Consider the following 7,208-nt stretch of genomic DNA (forward strand, 5'->3'; position numbering starts at 1 on the left):
TAATTTTGTCCTCCAATATTTCCTTTCACAGCAAATGAAAAGGCACACATGCAATGTTCATGTTATCTGTTTTGTTTGTATATCTTCTCTTCTGGAGTCGCTGTTTTACTATTAATATTGAGATATATTCTTTGCGACAGTATTAAAAGTATTATTTAGAGCAGAATTTTGGCTCGTACGTTGCCGAACTACTTGATTGTCTGACGCAGTTCTTTGCTTCACTGCTTTGGCGACATCATCATATTCAATGTTTTCGTTAACTGATCTATGTTTTGGCAAGTATTTCCTGTCCGTTGTGACAAACACAAATTTTTTTATGCACTGCACCTCACTGACAATATATTTTAGTTTCTATGTTTTATTACATCCACAATTCATTTTTGTGTAATTCGCCAAATTTGTTTTAATCAAAACTTTTTAGAAAAAAGCGAAATGACTCTGGTATGAATAAAACTTTTATTACAGTCACGAAAGATGGAATATGTCTCAATATTACATACAACACCTATCTGGTACTTAAATTAAATGAGATATTCTTATACAGTAAATTTTATATGAAATTTAGGTATCTTTTCCACATTTCATTTTCAACATTGTGGCAACAAAAATCGACCATACGGGAAGTATACGCTATGGACTTCTACCTCTGCAAACTCTTCAAAATTTCATGCAATGGTTTACTATATTTAATGCAGCACAATAACTGCGTTGAACATCGAAACAAAATTAAGTCATTTATGGGGGGAAGGTATCAGTCAAGAAGACATGTAAAAATCAAATTTTTGGGCCAAATAGGTTTTGTGAAATCGAATGATAAGTGTGTCAAAGCAGTTGGAACACCACGTGTCAGCACAGGCGAGCAGTGCAGTGATGACAAAATCACGCACAGCGTGGAATGCGGGGAGCACGTCTCTGTAGCAGCGAAAGGGTTAATGTGGCCGTGGTGGCTTTACTTCATAAACTGCGCGCTCCCCCCAAAACGTAAGTTTGCGAACTATACTATACTATGGCGCTGCTTCTATAGGTGCGTGCATCATTTGCAACTGGCAACGCGGTAGTCTCCCGCGTTTGGGCGGGCATGCGCGAGCCTCCAAGATAAAAGAATTCAACTATAATACAGCCTACAGTCGACTTCAAAATACCACCTGTATTTGCTGTCAGTTTACAAATTTCCACAAAATTCACAGTATTCCTGGCTTCTTCAGTATTGGCCAGATCATTATAAAACTTCAGTACATTCCATACAATGTCTTTTCACCCTTTACACACACGAACCAAAGTAGCACTACATGTTGGTTCTTGCTCCTGCATTTCGCTTCCTACAAACACATGTCAATGCACCATGCCACAAAAGATTGAAAACACATGTGAACAAACCATATCGCTCAGAAACACTGAACATTCAGTTAATGCTCACCTAATGCACTGTTGACAGTGTACATGTGGCAACAAAGCTGTGAGTTGGGCGAACCACAGCACTTAGCACCAGCGGATAGTGGGGAGTGGGTGGCATCTTGCGTTCTCTAATTTCGTAATGGCCACTCTACATAAATAGTATTTTAGTGTACAATGATGCTATCACATTAGGTTTTCATACTTAGCATTCCCCAAATAGAGGTGGCCATGACAGGGAGCATTAGTACCACAGCAGCTGTTACACAAGCCAGAGTCACGAGAAGTGACATCACTGTGAAGATGGCCTTCTAGCGACGGTAAGGGAAATATAAATTGTAAATATTTTGACTTTGATTGATGTGAGATGCGCAATCTCTGATAAACAGTTTCCCTAGATGTTCAAAGTCCGATGAACTGTCTGTAAAAGCAAGTTTTCTTTCTGCTTTGTTATTAATGACACAATATTCCAAGATAGCATGAGAGTGTGAAGCCACATGATGTACTGCATACGCGTACTATGTTAACAAAAAGTGGTGTGTTGCTCAGCAAAAAGGAAATGTGCGATATTGTTAAGTAAGATCTTTGACAAATACCATGTCACGGAATGTTTAAGCAGTTGCCATTAGACTGGAGATTAGAGCTAAGCATGGTACTCCTGTTTCTGAATGAGACAGAAACACACAAAGCAATTCTGGGGAAAAGCTGGATAATTTCCAAAACATCTGTGATCTATGCAAAGCATTTTGAAGAAGAAGGTATAAAAACAACTGAGATAGTAAAATATTTGCCTAGAAATGAAGAGCAGTGTCAATGAGCTCAAACAAAGTATCTTTAAAGTGTAATGCCATGGATTTTTCCCAATGTGCCACAGTACATAAATAAATGGACTAAATTTGAGTCTGGAAAAGATCCAAATGAATTAATACTGATACACCAAGAAGATATTTATAATGGAAACAAAGAGTGATTAGCAGAAAATCTGCTTAAAAGCTTTACAGATGTGCATAAAAATGTAGATCGAATTATAATAAATAACAAATGGTACCATGCTGCATTATGTTTCTCCAGATTATCACTGAAAGAAATTTTAAAAACTTCAAATCAGTCTAAACATTGACTGTTAAAAACTTGTTGCTATGTTGCATATTTCAGTGGAAGAAAAGACAAATAAACCTATATCCAAGAAATTTCACAATCTGTTCTCTTACATACATACATCTCATCTTAGTTTTTATCGGTAGGTTTTGCTGATTAAGAAACTGTGGTGATAAAACGGAATAAAGTATTTAAAGTATGCATGTGGTATCTTTAGCTAGATGACCCCTTCTGAGGTCTTCGGACATCTGGTACAAGTCTTTTTATCTGAAGCCACTTCAAACACTTAATGATGAAATTATGATGATGATAACATATACATCCAGTGATTGAAGGGGCACTGCAGAGAAAGCCCACCATTAGACTGAACAACACTACCATACAGAGAAAAATTACAACAAGAAGCTTCAATATATACCTTGATAAATGATTAACATTCGTAAGACTTATGATTGAAAAAGCGACAATATTAATGCACATATTTGGCATGCAAAACTCAGCTCACTACAGACTACCACTGCAGACACTACAAATGTATCACACAGCCCTCTTTGAGTCTATTATGTGCTTTGCAGCAAGCGCCTGGGCACGTCGACTGTCACTCATGACCCACAAAATCGCTGTGAAGAATGGACAGAGAGATGTATCGCTAAAATGTCATCTTCATTTGGCACCAGTTTGTGGAATCCTTGTGTGTTGTACTTACAAAATACCCCATTGTCATAACCATTAGACACAGAGCAGCAGCATATTGGCTCAAATGGGGAAGACTGGACAAGGTACATGAGGCAACAGAGGAGCATATTACAGAAAAACGTCAATTAAATCTTTGAAAAGTTGAGACATGACAAAAAAAATGAAAAATATCTTACAGGGGTCGTCAGGTGTTGTTCTTCTTCCTGAACATAAGGAAACATCTGAGGCTCAGATATGTTGAGCTGTGTCAGAGTATAGTACACTTCCTGATGGGCCATGGCCCTTACCCTACACACCTGCACCACACTGGCGTTAAGCAAAGTAATATATGAGAATATAGGGAACGTGCATCCCCCAAAACATAACACTAAAATGCAGTGCTCTCTTAGACATAAGACTGATGACAGAAATTGAAGATATAAGACAAGCTTTAAGAGACCCAGATAAGTGGAGTATGCTTCACTGGATTGCTGATGAAACATCAAGAGCACTGCACAAGACATACAAGCAGCAACGGCCATATTACAAGATCACAACCAGGCACAATTCTTACACCACAACATGATATGTGGGACAACAGAGATTCAAACACTGACATGGAAACAGATGATGACATTAACAGGCTGATATCACCAGATACAGAAACATATTTGGCACAGTAGCAGATCACGCAACTGCAACAATGCTACAAGTAACATATACATGGAATCTAGAAATAATTCAGTAATAAGAAATAAAATAACTAATTTTTCTGTTGTTAGTTGTGTAATATGTAAACTTTATAAGGCGCAAAATGTGAAATTGTGAATTTTATAATATTGTACATAAACATATGTATGAAGTATAGTAAGACTTAACTGTAGAAACACAAGTGCACAACATAGATAAGAAGTGCCCTTCAGGGAGACGAAACACGAGGCCACTGTTCCATGGCTCCTCTCCCACTTATGGCACAGTCAAAGGGAGGAAGTAATTGTAGCGATAAAGGGTACTCTTAAACCTCATACACAAACCATGTAGAGTTAATCTCATGACATACATACATATCGAAGTAACCATAGTAGAATAAAATATGCTAATTTCAGATTGGAAAGGCTCAAAGTGTTTACTGAAGTCCTCCCATTTGAAACAGTGACGTAAAGGATCCTCTTTTATTACATCTTTCCTTTTTTGTATTATTTCTTCATAAGAACGTAGTAAAAATTTTTCTTTCCCAAAAAACTTTATATATCACATGTTTTTTAATTAACGATGTAACTATGTAAAAGATAAGAAGAATAACACCATTGAGAGAAACTGTAGAAAAAGACGAATAATCTGTCTCTGATGCTTGTTAGAATTTTTAGTAGCAAATGATCCACTATAGCTACCACTGCAGTGGGTCACTCTGTAATGTTAATAAATAAATAATAAAACCCAATCTCAAACAGAGGAAAACCTCGACTAGCGTCGGAATCGAGCGCAGGGCTCCTGGATAAAGAGTAGGCAATGCTAACCACAAGATCACGAGCTGATGGCAGAATGAAGTGTAGCATATATCGATTTCAAACAACGCTATGCAAAACACTGTAACAAAACTTTTAAAAACGTTACTTGAGGATAAGCCGTGTTCACATTACGCTATTCCTCCTGAGCTCCTGAGGAGTGCTTTGTTTGTCAAACCAGATATGGTACCTTCCTGTGTCTTTATAATGACCAAACTGCTTACGAAATTCCTATGAATCTGGTGACTGTTTAATAACGTAGCATATTACGTTTGACACATAATACCAAGTTTTCATCGTCTTTTACATTTGTTGGGGTTGAAAAATTGTTTTTAATTTATTGTGCATGTGGATACATACTTTCTACCCTGTATTTAACAGCTGCCCAACTATTTTATCATGTATCATAATACATGTCATTTGTTAAAATTCAATGCTTGACTGTATAAATGGGGGTATTACTGCTCTTTTTTTGATGTGGATATGAGTTAATTGTAGCACTGCAATTAATTATGTGCAGATGGCACGTCCTCCCATGTACTTGACTTCTCAACAATGCCTCGTTTTCCTATCCAATAAATTTCGTCCCTCATTCAAATTCCTTTTCTTACTATGTAAATGCGAAAAATCAGTGATTCATTCTTGTGTGTATTAAACACATAAATAGATGCATTAGAGAGTAAAATGGCTTTGTTTTTAGTGTGCATCTAGATATCTATTCTGAACGTCCGCCGATTATTTGACAACTCCGCGTCATATTGACGGCTCTGGCTTGTACAGAGTATCAATGATTGTACTGCCACAGCCGACTTCACACAAGCCGGCGTCTTCAATGGGTTAAAATCGCACAGCTGCCAAATAGATGGCACATTAGCAGAAATTACGTCCTGTTGCCCTATTGCACGTTAAAAACAAAGCTGTATTACTTTACTTTTTAAATTGTAGTACCTGCAATTTTACGATTGTAGCACCCACACAAGAATGAATCACTTTTACGATTTAAATGGAAACGAAAGGAATTTTAACAAGTGTCGAAAATTATAATGCATGAAAAGCAAACGTAATGCAGAAGCCATTGATGTGTTATAGGATTTAATATGCATATTCATTGGCACAATTCTACGATTAAAGCCCGGTCCACACGCAACGATCTGTCTGCACAGACATCGGCGCAGATGTCTGTACATGCAAAAGATCGCTGCAAATGTGGTGTGTTCACACGACACAAACCCCAATCTACTTCTCGCCCGCCATCCGTCGGTTTAGAAAAGAAATATCAGTGGCAAGGGACTACGCTCCCCGTAAACGTCAAAATTTAATTCAGTTAGTTTCAAATATAAAAACGGAGGAAGTTCTGTTGTGATCTGTGTTCGCATCTTGTGTTGCAAAAAACATTCAGACCAACCGCAGGAAACAGAGAAAGCGGTCAAAATGGTGTAGACGGTGGTTGCTAAAGCTAAAGCAGTTTTCTCGCGTAAATTTACTGCGAAAGTTGCAGGGCGAACCTGTTTTGTTTTACATTACCTCGTGTTCCATTTCCTCGCTCATTGATACTCCAGTTTCATCTTCAGTTGTATTCTTGCTTGGTCTTGGCGTTTCTTGATCACTAAGAAAGCCAAGCAGATCAAAATACCATAACGTTGGCTGGTATACTTGATCTACTCTTACACCAGATCTTCTAGATTTCTGAACTTTGGATAACTCTTTTCGGTAAACAGTTCGCTGACAGACTTAATTTACTTAGCTTTCCTTCATGAACTCATCCTTCAGGACAGCGTAAATAGCTTCACATGTGTTGGGTATTATTTTACTCAACGCTTGTTTCGATATTGCAGTTGAAAATTCCAAATCCTTGTAGCTCCTTCCTGTTGCTAGGAATCTTAATGTTACCGCCAGCCGTTCATGAGGAGAAATTGCCCTTCCCATACAAGTATTTTTTCTCATAATATGAGGGGTTACAAGCTTTAAGAGATAATTATAAGTTTCGACATCCATCCGCAAATAATTTCGCCAGTTCGCAACGAATTTTTTTTATTTTTTTTATTACCGTTTCTCTGTTTGCCGAGGCGTCAACTGCCCGCAATTTTTCAATTACAGCATTGTATGCTGCTGCCTTTTTGTCTCGGTCACTATATTCTTTACTTTTAATCTTCCACAAACATGGGTGGTTTCTATATATTTCAATGAATTCACTTACAAACTCTCGAGAACACTGACGAGTATCAGCCATTTTAATGCCCTATGCGCACAAATACAAACACTAGACTGAGCAAACAGCTGTTTCGTGTCAGATTTGCGGCGATCTCCTGTCCACACGCTCCAACTTGTCTGCGCAGATGTGGTTTGAACCCACAGATTTGAGAGGTTTCGCTCAAACCTCCAACTCCAACTTCCAGGTTTGCACACACCTCAGGTTGGTGCAAATCTTCTGTCCACACTTAACAATCTGTCTGCGCAGATGTGATGTGCGCAGACATTTGCGCAGACAGATCGTTGCGTGTGGACGGGCCTTTACATCATGGATCTCCGATGTTAGTA

Source organism: Schistocerca piceifrons, chromosome 2, assembly GCF_021461385.2.
Source record: "Schistocerca piceifrons isolate TAMUIC-IGC-003096 chromosome 2, iqSchPice1.1, whole genome shotgun sequence".
In the NCBI taxonomy this organism is placed as follows: domain Eukaryota; kingdom Metazoa; phylum Arthropoda; class Insecta; order Orthoptera; family Acrididae; genus Schistocerca; species Schistocerca piceifrons.